This window comes from Cervus canadensis, chromosome 13 (genome assembly GCF_019320065.1).
Source record: "Cervus canadensis isolate Bull #8, Minnesota chromosome 13, ASM1932006v1, whole genome shotgun sequence".
Classification (NCBI taxonomy): domain Eukaryota; kingdom Metazoa; phylum Chordata; class Mammalia; order Artiodactyla; family Cervidae; genus Cervus; species Cervus canadensis.
In genome coordinates, this window is record NC_057398.1 from 57,248,872 (window position 1) to 57,265,081 (window position 16,210).

The window sequence follows — 16,210 nt, forward strand, 5'->3', positions numbered from 1 at the left end:
AAATATACCAGCAAATGAATTTAACTCTTCCAAAAGGTTTGAAGGCAATAAAACCAGTGATATGACTAGCAGAAGCATTCATTCTTCAGTGTGGATTTAGATGTGTCCAGACTTTCATCAAGGGATTTTAAGGGATATTAGAAATTGAGTGACCTCAAAAAAAAATGATATTTTAATTAACTTTTAGATTGCTCTATCTACTTATCTAACTAAGGCTTACAGCTCTGTAGAGCTGGCAGTTCTGAAGAATAATGGCAGGAAACAGTGCCAAAGAAATGGTTTCATTTATTCAAAGCAGCTCGGTCCCATTTTGAAAAGAAAGCTTATGCAGGACTCCTGTCCGTGAAACCAGCCCTAAAACAGGAGCTGCTTTAACTGATGCAGAGGAAACAAGCTCGACCTTCACTGCCTACTCTTAGCTCCCTTCCCGCAGACATCTTCCCAGAAACCCCAGTGCCATCCAATAAGCACACCTGTATCTTCCTTTTGTTCACCTTTGCAATAAAGGATTATATCTTGCATCATCTCTAGTAAAATATTCAGTCCCAGGCTATCATTAGCATTCAGTTTATTTGCAGAGTACAAAAAGGATATGACAAAAATGGCTTTTTCTTAAGTACTCTAAGATTAATATGTTTTCTTTACAATATTTGTATAATAATCCAAACATATGTATCTTTGTGCCAGCGAGAAAAACAAACAAGAAAGACACCGTTTTCCTTTTTGTTGTAAGTCGAGACAGAAGCCATTTAATTAAAGGCCATTGTCTAGAAATCCTATGTAAGCCAAGTGTATTTGTTTCCTAAAGCTGCTAGAAGGAAGTACCCACAAACTGGGTAGCTTTATAAAAACAGACATTTATTATCTCCCAGAAGTTTGAGATCAAGGTTGCAGCAACCCTGATTCCTTCTGAAGGCTTTTGCAGGGGACTCAGTCCATGCTTCTCCTTCAGCTTCTGGTGGCAATCTTTGGCCTTTCCTTAGCTTGTAGAGGCATCACCTGCTCTCTGCTTTCCTCTTCGTTTAGCATTTATTTATGCATATTAGTCTCTGTGATCAAATTGTCCCTCTTGACATGAGGGGATGGGACTGGATGCCAAGATACTCATTTTTTGAAAGTTGAGTTTTAAGCCAGCTTTTTCACTGTCCTCTTTCACTGTCATCAAGAGACTCTTTAGTTCCAACTCACTTCCTGCCACAAGGGTGGTGTCATCTGCATATCTGAGCTTATTGATATTTCTCCCAGCAATCTTGATTCCTGCTTGTGCTTCATCCAGCCTGCCATTTTGTATGATGTACTCTGCATAGAAGTTAAATAAGCAGGGTGACAACATACAGCCTTGATGTACTCCTTTCCCAATTTGGAACCAGTCTGTTGTTCCATGTCCAGTTCTAACTGTCACTTCTTGACCTGCATACAGATTTCTCAGGAGGCAGATAAGGTGGTAAGTCCCATCTCTTTAAGAATTTTCCATTGTTTGTTGTGATCCACACAGTCAAAAATTTTGGCATAGTCAATGAACAGAAGTAGATGTTTTTCTGGAACTCTCTTGCTTTTTCTAGGATCCAGCGGATATTGGCAATCTGATCTCTGGTTCCTTTGTCTTTTCTAAATCCAGCTTGAACATCTGGAAGTTCTTGGCTCAGATGCTGTTGAAGCTTGGCTTGGAGAATTTTGAGCATTACCTTGCTAGAGTGTGAGATGAGTGCAATTGTGCAGTAGTTTGAGCATTCTTTTGCATTGCCTTTCTTTGGGATTGGAATGAAAACTCACCTTTTCCAGTCCTGTGGCCAATGCTGAGTTTCCCAAATTTGCTGGCATATTGAGTGCAGCACTTTCATAGCCTCATCTTTAAGGATTTAAATAGCTCAATTGGAATTCTATCACCTCCACTAGCTTTTTCATAATGATGCTTCCTAAGGCCCACTTGACTTCACCCTCTAAGATGTCTTGCTGTAGGTGAGTGATCACACCATCATGGTTATCTGGGTCATGACAATCTTTTTTGTATTTTTCTTCTGTGTATTCTTGCCACCTCTTTTTAATATCTTCTGCTTCTGTTAGGTCCGTACCATTTCTGTCCTTTATTGTGCCCACTTTTGCATGAATTGTTCCCTTGGTATTTCTAATTTTCTTAAAGAGATCTCTAGTCTTTCCCATTATATTGTTTTCCTCTATTTCTTTGCACTGATCACTGAGGAAGATTTTCTTATCTCTCCTTGCTATTCTTTGGAATTCTGCATTCAGATGGATATATCTTTCCTTTTCTCTTTTGCCTTTAGCTTCTCTTCTTTTCTCAGCTATTTGTAAGACCTCCTCAGACAATCATTTTGTCTTTTTGCATTTCTTAACTCCAAATTAGCCTGAACATTTTAAAATGTTTTTTTTTAATAATTCTATAGTATTTTAGAATACTATATTATATATGTATATATACACATACATATCATTTTTCCTATTTTTTAAATTGAAATATATATTGTGATTTATTTTAGGTGTATAGAAAAGTGATTCGGTTTATACATATATATTACCTTTTTTAGATTCTTTTCCATTATATGCTATTATCAGGTACTGAATATAGTTCCCTTAGCTATGCAATCGGTCCTTGTTGTTTATCTGTTTTAAATATAGTAGTGTGTATCTGTTAATCCCAAACTCCTCATTTATCCCACCCTCCTCCCTTTCCCCTTTGGTAATCATAGTTTGTTTTCTATGTCATCTTAACCTGACTCCATTTGCACTGACCCAATTTTCAAATAAGATCACATTGACAGATACTAAGGATTAGGACTTCAGCATACTTGGGAGTGTGGATACAATTCAACCCATAAGAAAGAGTTCTGTCTATTTCACTGCTGCTGTGTACATGGATCACTATATATCCCCACATGCAAAGGGAGAGACACGTGCATAGTCACATAGGGTGGGACTTCCAGTGCCTAATTCAACAACAAATAGAAACGTATACGTGTTGCTAACCTGGAAAGCAGCCTTTAAAAAATCTTTCAGGAATGATAGAATTGACATTCGGAGCAAGCTAAGATTAGAGATTCAGTAAAAACGAAGAGACAAAAGTACTCCCAGGGACTTTTGGGATGTTTGCACAGGGTCTACTTGATCTCATGGCTATTTACATCTACAATTATGGTCCTGCACGAACGTTATTTTTTTAAAGTCTCTATCTCTTAACCAGAAAACTTAGTGACAATATCAGCAGTTTTCTACTAAGTTTCATCTTTCCAAATACCACGGAGGGGCTTATCCCTGCCCCTGTTGGCTGCATTTGCCCTCCTCTCTGGGTGCCTCCTCTATTGTGCCTCCCTTGATTATTGAGAGACAACAGTGTGTTAGACCCTGGGGTTGTGAAGGAAAGTAAGAGAAAACCTCATACAAGGGGCAGACAAGTAAATGGATGATTGAGATGAAATGGTTGGGGGTCTCCCTTGGTAGCCTAGTGGTCAAGATTCTGAGCTTTCACTGCCGTGGCCCAGATTCAGTCTCTGGTCAGGAAACAGACCCCACAAGCCACGAGGAGCAGCCAAAAAAAACAGATGAAGTAGATTGGCCATCTACCTGAGAAATGCTGGAAAATTATAGAATCACGGCACATTTAGTGGGTGCCTACCATGAACGTTGGTGATGGACAGGGAGGCCTGGCGTGCTGCGATTCATGGGGTCACAAAGAGTCGGACACGACTGAGCGACTGAACTGAACTGAACTGAACTGACCATGAATGTGACACCATGCCAGCCACTCTGAGATGACAGAAAGAGAAATCATTATGGTGCTGGGTTCAAGACACATACACCAATGTGTGAGGCAGAAGTACCATGGCTGTGAAATTCAAAAGCCCAGACTTCAAACCCTGATTTTGTCATTGAATGACTAGATCTCCATGAGCAAATTATTCAGTATGTCTGAACATCAGTTAATTATTTTTAATTAATTTCTTTTTTTAATGTGAGCTATTTTTAAAATCTTTATTGAATTTGTTACAATACTGCTTCTGATTTATGTTTCAGTTTTTTTGGCCTCCAGGCATGTGGGATCTTAGTTCCCTGACCAGGGATTGAATCTGCACCCTCTGTATTGGAAGGCAAAGTCTTAACCACCGGACCAACAGGAAGTCCCCCAGTTCATTCTTTGTGTGTAAATGGGTACCATCTTGCTTTCCTTGTGATTGTGGGAATGATTTGGAGCAGCCACCTCAGTGACTCTCCAGGACCTGCTAGATTGCAAGGACTGGGAAGTGTTCTAGAGAGTTTGACGGGAGAGCTGAGACAAGTCCATACCGAGAGATAATAAGCTATCAAGAGGAAGAGTGTATTTGAATATACAGTGAGTGATTTTTACTTGTAACAGAATTGGGGGAAGGAAATCACTAGGGCTTCACTGGTAAGTGGTAGCTTCACAGGACCTAGACAACTACTTTGTGAATAGAAAAATATGGGGACAGCAGTGTCTATTTATCTAGAACATTCAATTAACAAAAGATGCCCCACCGCACTTACTAGGTTGGCTAACAGATAGTGTGTTGAGAAACACTTATAAAAATGAGACACTTACGGAAACGAGCCTTAGACAAAGAGCGACAAACTATCATGTACAAAATAAGCTACAAGGACATATTGTACAGCACAGGGAAGGTAGCCAATAATTTATAATAATCATAAGTGGAGTATAACCTTTAAAAATTGTGAATTGGTATACTGTCCTCCTGAAGCTCATAAAATATTGTGAAGCTACTATACTTCAATTAAAAAATTAAATTTAAAAAAATGAGAAATTTATAGAAATGAGCCCAAGGATATGAAAATTTATAAAGTTCTTACCTATAAGGTGGCTATACATTGCCACATAGAATTTTAGTTACTTGTCACACCATGAAGCAAAGAGAAACCTTTGAAACCAAATGGAGCTTAGTGCCCTGAAAAGTCCACCATTGGCCAGCCCAAAATATGAGCGTGTGTGAATTCATCACAATTTCAAAACAATCTAGCTTCAATTTTGTTAAACATAAGGTTTCCAAAAACCAAGCTCTCAAATAATATGACAAAGTTGTACTTTGGAAGCTACAAAACATGTCATGGGCAAATGACATCATTATTATTATTTGGTTCAAAACCACACTGAGTGCCTAACCTGCAATTCTACTACCAATGAAGAGTTTCAATTCCTCTCTTACCCGGGAGAAGCTAATTCACCTCTGGCCTCCCAAAAAGAAATGAGTCTTTGCAAATTTAGGACTACTACACAGGAGAGCTGGTGATCTGATTTGAAATATTGCTATTTCTCTGTTTCTAAAATGTGAGTGAAAGAAATGGAAAGTAGTATAGGCATTTCCGTTGTAATCTGTATTAAGACACATGGATTTTAATCCACACTCTGTAACCCTGTGTACCTCGCAGCTTTGCGTGGCTCTCCATGTAACCACAGAGCCAAATGAATAGTTTCAGAAAGTACCCAGATAAGCAACCCTTAAAGTACCGAGATGATATCTCCTCTACTTGTATTTTGCTGATGGCGGTAAGGTAGCAGGCTAACTTTAATGATATAGTCTGGTGATAACATAAGAAAAAGAAAATCATGAAGTGAAGATAACAGGTTTTCACAGTTGCTGCCAACACCTAAGTCACATCTGTTATAACCACCACTTCATTCTCAGTCACTAATGCAGGCACAAACTGAGAGGACTCGATCTTAAAATCAGGCTCAGAGAACTCTTTGTAGATGGTTTCCTTGTGCTGCATATAAGGAGATCTAATTATATTTATGCTTCATTGATCATTCTCACTTCTTCGGAATACATTGGCTGCAAATTTGAAGGTTATTAGTGGAAAAAATGCTCTTTAAATAAGAAAACATCACTGCCAACAAATGGCTGACCTACATTCACAAAATGACTAAATTACAGTGATTAAATCTGAGGCAATTTAAACATTTTGTTACAATAGGAAATTGAGCTTCTTCCCATGTTTATTTGGTGGGACTAGCTGCTCATTTTAGCTTTTGACTCCATCTCTTTTCTCTCTAAAATTAGCAGGGCTTTGTTGTCTTAGAATAAGTAACAAAAAGGATGCTCACAGATAAATGAAAACATTTTCTTCACTCAAAACAAAGTTTGATCCAGTTGGATGTGTGTGTACACTCCAAATTGCAAGAGATGATTGCCTGGCAAACCCGCATGGACATTCAGGCAGTCATGTTTACTATTTGGAATATTTTATTTGGGTAAGCGGAGTCACTTGGTTTCTACCATTAGGCTTCAGATCATTCTGTAACTTCTTTCAGGGCCACAGTCAAAGGAACCTGCCTCTGGACCCTAAAGTAGGATTTAATCTCCTTTTAAAACCTTCTCCCTTCTCCCTGCTGCTTTTCATTTATATACAGAGAATGCCCAACAGGCTCTGACCGATGCCGCTTTTCTTAACATTTGCAGTCTACCAGTATTAGTGCAGACGAAATCAGAGTCATTTCTTTTTCAGTCTGCAATGCCCCTGGTGCCAGACCAGCTGGAGAGGGTGACATGGGCGAGGTGCCTGCTAATCTCAATGGCCCTTGGGTCTTTTCTCTAAAAGACATGGCAAGCAAACATGCCAAACGCTATCTATAAAAAGGTGCGGCGTCACTGCGGCAGAAAAGCACTCATGGTGTAGCGTGTCTGCCACCATGATTTTTGAGATCATGTAAGACTTGGAAAAGCACCAGTGGCAAGAACATTTGCCACTCTGAATCACGGGTCCCCTTTTCACAATACGATGGGGGAAGAACTAACAAAGCTTTTAATTCTTCTCTGCAAATGCATGCAGACAGAGGTCTAAGTCGTAACCATACAAAATGGATCATCTTAATTATTGTTTAAGTGGAGAGACAGGCAAGTTCAGGAGAAAGTCACTTTGGAGACCACTAAGGACCAGCTCTCTTTCCAAAAATAGTAACAAAGATGAATTGTCTTCTTCATGATAGATACAATCTTTAGCTAGGTGAGGTAAATAGAAATCCTATAACTAATACGATAAAACCAAATGTGCTCTGAAAACCTCTGAACACCACTGATCTTTAGAAAGGGTCATCTCTTTTTTTTTTTTTTTTTTTGCTGTTTCTTTTGTGTGTGTGTGATTGTTTCTATGAAACTAGGCTATTTTCACTATAAAAAGTATGAAAAACTTTAGCTATGCTTTAAAATATTAATTGCAGAACTGCTGTAGTTGTTTAACTATCCTCGGAGCTGTAACAAGTCTTGTTTCAAATAAGATAAGAGTAGGTGAATTTTGATGTCTCCATCAAATAAAGCATGCAAATATTTTCATGAATAACACTTTTCTAAGATTCACTCATAAAACTGAAAGATTTTCATTTAAATAGCATCCATTACACTAAAAGATAATAATGAACTTCTTTTTGCCTTTCTAGTGTGTTCACAAATTACTAAAAATGAAACAGTATAAATGAATTCAAAGTAAAAAAATCATAGTTCATAACAATTATAAAATAAATTTAGTTTGAAATTATGAACTTTAAAGGGGTAATATTAGCTTTTACAAAATACTTTTTAACCTCATGAGAAAATTAACAAAAGAGAAATTGAGATGATATAAATTAGTTTGTATTTTTAGTTTTCAAAGTTTGCTTTTTCATTTAAAATAGTCCCTTTCTTGAATTACATGATCACTTTCAGAATTTCCGACTATGTTCACAAGAAAATCATGTTACATTTTATCCTTACTCTAGCTAGTTGAAATTTTTTGTAATTACTTTGTGATAAGTTATTATTTTGTAATCACTGGATGTGATATTACAGAACAGAGTTGCCAGCCTCATAAAACCATTTCAACTGGAAATAATGCAATTTTGATTTGAACAAAATTTGAGAAATATTTAATAATTAAATTTTTTACTGTGCCTCTCAGCTCATTTACACAAAGTAGAATTTCTAAAAAGAAAACGATAATCTTAATTGAACTACAGTACTGTCAGTTACTTGAAATATACAGGATGCCGGCTTTAAAAAAGAAAAAGTTAGGATGACTTAAGGTTTCAAACACTAAAATGATGTTTAAGTGTGCTTTTTTTCTTGAAGGAATGCATTTTAAAGTTTGGACCCTTCATAGTAGTCAAGAAGGGATTTATTGCCCAGTTGACATAGGGGGCAGCCCTTGTGAGCGGGCAGTGGGGGGAGGGGGCGAGGACCGAGGGAGCTCTGTTTTCATTTCCTTTTATTACTTGTGAAATGCTGTTCACCTTTAGTAGCCATCACTTTCGGTCTTAAATAGTTTGGCCCAACAACATCTGAAACCCCATAACCTCAATTTTTAAATGGTGTGCTTCTCTGGCCTAGTTGGGCTGTGACATTATTTCCTCTGCCTTCCGAGTTCAGAAAAATTACTTTGAGCAGGTCCTAGGCAAGGCGGGATTATGACATAATTGGAAGGAGCATGTTCCATTTCTCAGGAACCAGCCGGTATTCTCAGGGTGTGCGTGTTTTCCTTCCCCTTCCCCCATTTACACACGGGCCCTGTGTTCCTTTTGGAGAAAGACAAGACTTCTCAGCACCCAGTTCGCTTCCCATTTAATGAAGTTGTTAAAGTAGCAAGACTGACAGGTTAATTATCCTTTATAAAAGGGGGACAAATTGAACTGTGTCTTTCCATCATTTTTTGATATATCAAGAAGCTCGGAGGTGCCCAGATGCGGCTCCGGTGAATAGCGCAGCTAATCCACTCGGCAACTCTTCGTTGACCCCGCTCTGCCCGCCGGGGCCTCCCTCCATCGCAGCTGGGTTTTGTTTCACATTCAACAGATTCCACTTTATTATAAATTCAGAAGGATTTTTCCCCCCTTCTCTCTCCATATGTTGGCTGACAGCTCCCCTGAAATAACTGATGGCTAAATTTAAACTCTGATGAAAATTAACCCAAGTGTTAAATGCAAACAGGAGCTGCTTGGAAGAGAAAAGAGTTATCATGGTAGATGCCAAACAGTGGAAAATGTGTGTAAATTAATGGAGCCTCGCTGGTGACAAGCCGTCAGGCAGTTTGATGGCTCTTGCGAGCGTTTTAGTCCCACTGAAGTTGGCCAGAGGGCAGCACGGACAAGTCCTGCTTTTCAAAAAGACCGCGGGAAGCTTGACAGTAACGCTAACTAGATCATCGAAAGTTCATGGTCAAATAAGAGATTTTTTTTTTTTTTCTGCAAAGCTTTGCACTAAACAGTTTGCAGACAGGAGAGCCAGGAGTGAGACATCAAACTGCAAGTGCAGCAAAATGATCAAAAGAGGAAGAGGAAACCAGGGAGAAGTGATTTTAAAAACCAACTGACGAATTTGCTGATTTCCAAGTTAATACTGAGAAATTGGTTTCCTCAACAGTCATCAGCGTTTGACTTGAAACAGTTCCTGCTTAGAGAGCAATGCTTTGCTTGCTTTAGGCGTTTTCACAGAAATTACATTCGTATGTCTCAATTTTTCAGATTAAAATATGTGATTTTAGCGAAGTCTGTTGAAAAGAAATGGGAATCTAATCAAATAGAACTCTGTTTTGTATTAGGATGTATCTGTGACACTCATAAAAGTCTAAGGAAAAAAAAATTCAGGTAGTCATTTATTTCTCCCCATGAATAAGGCAGTATTTTGCTTCTCTAAACATATAACATAATAATGTGCTCCTATTGCTTAATATTAGCAGAATAGAATGGTGAGGTCACCAAACCATGAAGCAGAAAAACTGCTTTCAGTCCAGGCTTAATGTCTTAATAGTCAGTGACCTTGAATTGAGTGAACCTCAGTTTACCCATTTGTAAATGGGAACAATAGTCACTATAAGATCAAGCAGAACTCAGAAGGTGAAAGCTAACTTTTCACCAAATGAGCCACAGGACACTTGAATCAACCAAAGGCAAGCTTTTGGACGTCAAAGAAGAATCCTGAGCGTAGGAGAATGAAATGAACACGAGATTTTGTCAGAAACGTCTAGGCTCTGTTGCCGCCAGGCTGCTTGTCCTTGGTCAATAGCAGAAAGGGGTGTCTAGCTCCCTCTCAGCTTATTGTGAGCACTCAGTGTGATAATGCATGTAAAATGCCTTCTCTGTAAATGGTAATCTTCCATAAAGCTATTAGCTCTATTTTATTGCCCCTCCTTCTAAACTTGCCCATCAAGGGAAGGCAGAATTCAAAGCCCACCTTCCTCACCCCCTAGCTCTCCAAACTCCTTAGCTGTGTATGTTCTCTCCCCCCAGAACTCAGCAGCCTGTGATTAGAGGTACAAGAGGGAGGTCCATATATATATATGTGTGTGTGTGTGTGTATTTATATACACATACAGCTGATCGACTTTGTTGTACCTCAGAAACTAACACAACATTGTAAAGCAAATATACTCCAATACAAAGTAAATTCATTAAAAATATAAAATAAGATTGAGGTTTTGAAGGGTCAGCACATCAGAAAGACAATGAAGTGTGGTAAGTGAAAATTTGAGTTCCCCAAGCTGGTATGGGAAAAGATACATATTTTTTTCCTATAACTTAATTCAATTCGTATCTTGACTCTCTTATTCCTTTTTTATGGCAAGAAATTTGATCTCATAATTCCAGGTCAGCTCATCAGATTTGCTCATCAGCTCATCGTGTATAGATCATGGTCATTTTAGGTCCAAATTCAGGTAAGTTTAGGAATTTTTTTTTTTTTGGTCCTTCTTCCTCCTGCTCCTGGGGTTTTCATAGGGTCACGGCAGCATACAGTGGAGTTGGGGTATCTGGTCAACAGTTGGAATCGTCAGTTCCATGTTGTACTACACTGAGATGTAACTTCTCCCAACTATTTTTGTTGTCTTTTTTTTTTTTTAGAGTAGTTTTAGGTCATGGCAATACTGAAGGAAAGGTCCAGAGATTTCCCATAGACTTGCTGCCCCTACACAACATCCTCCACCAGGACGGAGCATTTGTGACAATTGGTGAACCTACCCTGCCACATCGTAATCACCCAGACTCCATAGTTTACTTTATGGTTCACTCTTGGGATTGTACACCTTATGGGTTTGGGCAAATATATAATGACATTTGGGCTTTCCAGGTGATGCTAGTGGTAAAGAACCCACCTGCCAATGCAGAAGATGTAAGAGATGAGGGTTTGAGCCCTGGGTCAGGAAGATCCCCTGGAGGAGGGCATGGCAACCCACTCCAGTATTTTTGCCTGGAGAATCCCCTGGACAGAGAAGCCTGGTGGGCTACAGTCCATGGGGTCGCAAAGAGTCAGAGTGACTGTATCGACTTAGCATGCATGCATCATAACATTTATCTATCATTATGATACCATTCAAGATACTATTCAAGCACAAGAAATCTCTGTGCAGGACTTCTGTGGTGGTTCAGTGGCTAAGACTCCGTGCTCCTGGTGCAGGGGGCCAGGGTTTAAACCCTGGTCAGGGAACTAGATGCCACATGCCACAACTAAGGGTCCACATGCCTAAATTAGGGGATCCTGTGTACCACACCTAGGATCAGGCACAGGCAAATAAAGGAAATATTTTTAGAAAAGAATCCTCTGTTTCACCCATTCATCTGCTCCCACCCCTAACTGTTTTTCAGGTGTGACATCTCTACATGGCATCTGTTGAGAGCTAACATCTGATCTTTCCTGGCTGGCCCTGGCTGTGTCTTCTTTTTCAGCCTCTGCTCACAGTTTGCCTGTGCCCCTAGAGAGCTACCAGCCTAGCTCAGTTTCCTCTGGGGCTAGGAGGGGCACAGGGAATTTTTGACGCTTCCCTGCTAGTCGGGGGCTGCAGAAGACCCCACCCGCTCACTACTCCCTAGTAACACTTCAGCTAACATTATTCTAGTGCCCTGAGGCCATTCAGGTGGCAAGTTTCCTGTACAATACTTACTTCCTCTAGAGCTCTAGATGGAAATTGAGTACTTAGCCTATGCCTTCAGATCCCCAAATAGGGAATTATTACCAGAGAGGCTACTACCTTGCTTCTCCCAGGACACACACACATCTCATTTCTCTCCTTCCCATTCTTCTTCTTTCTCCTCTCCAGCTGGAATTTTTTTTCCCCCTTGGGTAGGCAAAAAAAAAAAACCAAAACAAAACAAATTCTAAATCATCATATATCTTTCCCAGCTTTTCCTATCTGATACTTGTTTTTTCTGTTGGTAAGTCATGTCTGATAATTAGATTGAGGCTTTTGAACAAACAAGATAAGGATCTGGTGTCTTCATTCATGAGGGGTTTCTCATGCAGTGGTTGACCATCTGTCCTGCTGCTTACATTGGGGAAGGTCACAGGCAAGCACATCAATTAAATATTTTATTTACAGGTTGAAGTTTTAATGTTTCTATGCTTGCATTAGACACAGGGGCAAGATCAGGATGACATAGTATTAAATAAAGGTAAATAAGAACTGGTTATAGAGAGAAAGGGTTGGTTAGAGAGAGAAAGGGTTGAAGACAGAGGGGAAGGAGAGTTAAGAAGACACAGCACTCTCCTTAAGACGAGTGAAGACTAAGTTGTGCGAGAGGAAGACAATCAGAAGGACTGAAATTGTGTTAAGACAGTGATGAATTTTAGTTATACATCTAAAATGGGAGAGTTCTAAGTATTTTAGGCAAAGTGGATTCCTGAAATGGAGGGGAGGCAAGTCTTGGAATGGATGAAGTCACTTAATGTGAAGTTATAAAGTTAGAAAGTCAGTAATCCTCTGGACTTTGAGTGTGTTTGATTTATCACCCAATTCCTATGGCACCAATTATACATGCTTTTAAAACTTGTCTTTTCTTGTGTAGTTAGTGTCATTTTATGAGTTAGGGAGCTATACAGAGTCACGTCCCTTGGAGTCAGAAACTATGCCTTTTCTTGTTCCCCAGATAAAATTATAAGATGTATCTATATCTATATCCATATGTATATCTGTATCCATGTCTATCTTGCCAGGGAGTAAAATAAACCATAAACATTGCATTTCAGGTTGCAACACACACTGCATTTGGAGAGTCTATCTGCACCCTGTCCACTACTTTGAAGTGCCTATTTCCCTATGTAACAAAGTTAGACAATCCACTCAGTGCCACCAGCCTGATTTTGCTTCCTTGAGTTTCTAAACCACTTCACCTCCCAGTATAGCAGAAGTTTGCTCATAAGTGTGTTGTTGGTTTAGTCAAGTGAGAACTAGGAAAGAAGTTTGTTGCTTGTTGTCGTTGTTCAGTTGCTAGGTTGTGTCTGACTCTTTGTGACCCTATGGACTGCAGCAGGCCAGGCTTCCCTGCCCATCACTATATTTGCTGCTTGCCAGGTCATTAATATATTCTTGCACCTGACATAAGGGTTTTGAATTCATGGCTTCGTTGGATTATATATCCATTTCTCAGTTCAAAGGGAATGAACAAACTGAAGAGCTGATGAAAGGAAAAACCCCAAACACCACTAGTCTTCCGGTTATCGCACCTGTCAGCAAATTCTATAGAGAGAGTCTTTTGTACAAAACAAGCTCTCAGAACAATTTTTATGGGGACTTCCCTGGTGGTCCAGCAGTTAAGACTCCATGCTTCCAAGGGACTTGGGTTCCATCCCAAGTCTGGCCCACATGCCACCTGGTGTAGCCAAAAAAAAAAAATTATGTATGTGAAATATTTGACATCTCCTATTGTATCTTGCAATTTATATGTAATTTTGCAGGACAGACCTGATCATCTACCCACATTGGGAGAGTTATAAAGTAATTCTTTTTTCAGCTACATAATGAATTGGTGCATGGGCAAATATAAATGCCTTCTTCCATTCAGAGGCTCTCAAGACAAGAAGCTCCGTAAGATGTCAAGGGCATTTCCTCATTCTGCAAATGGCCAGAAAGACATATGCTTATTTTATGAAAGTGCTTCCCTCCACTTCCGGAGCCCTGCCTTGAATTAAAAGAGGCCAGAGTACCACTATCCACTTGGTTCTACGTCCAAGAAGGCTTCTGGAGGCCTGTGCAGCACGAGGGTGGTGGGGGCTCTGGTGAGCAATTGTGGAAGAGGCAAGAGAGTGGTCCAGATGCCGGCAAGCCCCCCGACCACTCCCCCCTCCCCGGGCCCACAGGAGTGATGGAAAGCTGTTGACATCTGACAGCCCTTCCAGTGGCCTCTGCCAAGAGAACGGGGAGGGGCTTTGGTCCTCGGAGGACCCAACTCCACATCACAGCTTGCACTAATTGGTCCTCTCTCTGGCCTCCGGCGGCGTCTGTGCGGCTGGCAGCGCGGCAGACCCAGCGCTGACTCCTCCCTTTAAAAAACAGAAATCTGCATCATCTACATTTTTTTTTTTTAAGGTTTTGTTTTTTTCATGGAGCATCTTCGTTGTCTCAAACTTCAAACTTGGTGGTTCCCTCCTTCTCTCAGGAACACTGCGACTGTGCTTTATCGGTTTCTTGCAAACAATGTAAATTTCTGCTTGTAGATTCATTTCAGTTACACGTGTGACCTCTGTATCTTTTTTAAAAAATTTTTCTAATTTCCCCAGTTTCTTTGAGAACAATTTTGTCTGACATACATTCGTATGAATTTTAGATCAGTTATTTCAAAGTGCACACAAATTATGTATATTTCCCTATAACCAGGCACTGACAAAAGAATACTTAATATATCAATATTTAAGTATTCCAACATAAAAGGACTTTTTCCAACTTAATACTTTTTCCCACACAAGGTGATCTATAATTGACATTCAGGCAATTATATGCATGTAGAAGCAGACACAGTCCCCAAACTGACCATAAGATAAACCAGCACACACATCCTTCTCCTGGATATAATTACATTTCCAGAGGCAAAGGGGTTCAAATGGGAACAAATAAGTTGACTTCCTTATGAAATAAGCTACACAGACACAAACTAAGAAGGAGTGAAGGTGCCAAAGGTGAATCCCACAAATCTCCCTCCTTTCTGTCCTGAAATGCACGCGTGGGCACTGTGAGCGTGTGACACTCGACCAACGTCACTGGACGCCAGGCCCTGGCATCGAGAGGTAGTGCAGGCAGGGGCCCGTCCAGAGGGAGAGGTAGCGCGGGTTCCTGGAGGGACGTCTTATTTCACTTCATTATGTTCTACTGTGCTGCTCCACTATTTCCACTGTTCCACTGTTTTTGTAACTGGGGCAAAGTGGGAGGTTTAGCTAGTCTAAGGAACTCTTACTCCATAAACTATCTGAATCAAAGATTTTTTATTTACTCTTTTGCTAAACACAAAGACTGATTTCCATCTACAGTTATTTTGTCAGGTGAGAAACAGTGAGTAAGCTGAAGGGAGGGCTGCGGCCTTGGCTCGGAAGGGACACTGCTGGCAGTTGACACATGGCCTGGGGGGACGAGCCTGGGCCACAGCGGGACGGCCTGGTCAGCGGACCTTCTCCAGGAAGGCCCTGCAGCACCGCATGCACTGCTGGTAGACGGTCTCAAAGTCTGCGTCGTTGCCATAATAGCGATCTTCAATGATAAGTTGTTTTTGTGGATCATAGCTCCCGAGTAGTTCGATTTTCGCTCTGCAGTTTTTAACTTGATTACTTTTTCTATTCAAATCTCTCAGATTGCTCTCATCCATACATAGTATATAATCAAAAGTGGCAAAGTCTTATTTGGTAACCTGCTGGGCAACGTGACTCATGGGGATACCATGCTTCTTCATGCAAGCCTGCCCCCGATAATCAGGAGGGTTTCCTAGTTCATACGTGGATGTCGCTGAACTGTCTATCCTCCAATTATCAGAAATGTTTTGATCAGTTACAAGTTTCCTGAAAACCGCTTCTGTGATGGGTGATCGACAGATGTTACCCAGACACACGAACAGCACCGACTTGGTCACCTGCTCAGCCATCTTCCCGCGCGCGCAGAGGCACCCAGCAATAACGTCCGTGACCTCTGTATCTTGAGTGATAAAAATGTCATGTCTGTCTCACGCGAGATTCAGCATCTGACGTGGATTCCCACCCCTTTCTGACGAGGACTAAGAGGAAGTCAGTACTTCAGATGCTCACCAGGGCTAAGGTTGCTGAGTGGCTATGGAATTCTGCCCTCTTTTCTGCCTGTGGGCATTTTCTGAGGACCCTGGACCATATAAACGTCCTTGTGCATTTTCCCTTATATACTTAATTAACACACAGAAATCCCTTGCATTCCTATATACTAACAATGAAAAAACAGAAAGAGAAATTAAGGAAACAATACCATTCACCATTGCAAC

At 40.4% G+C, this 16,210-nt stretch overlaps 1 pseudogene; it reads right to left on the reverse strand.

Moving 5' to 3' along the window:
* Positions 1–15,242: 15,242 nt before the first annotated feature.
* Positions 15,243–15,864, reverse strand: LOC122452227 (annotated as a pseudogene).
* Positions 15,865–16,210: the final 346 nt, after the last annotated feature.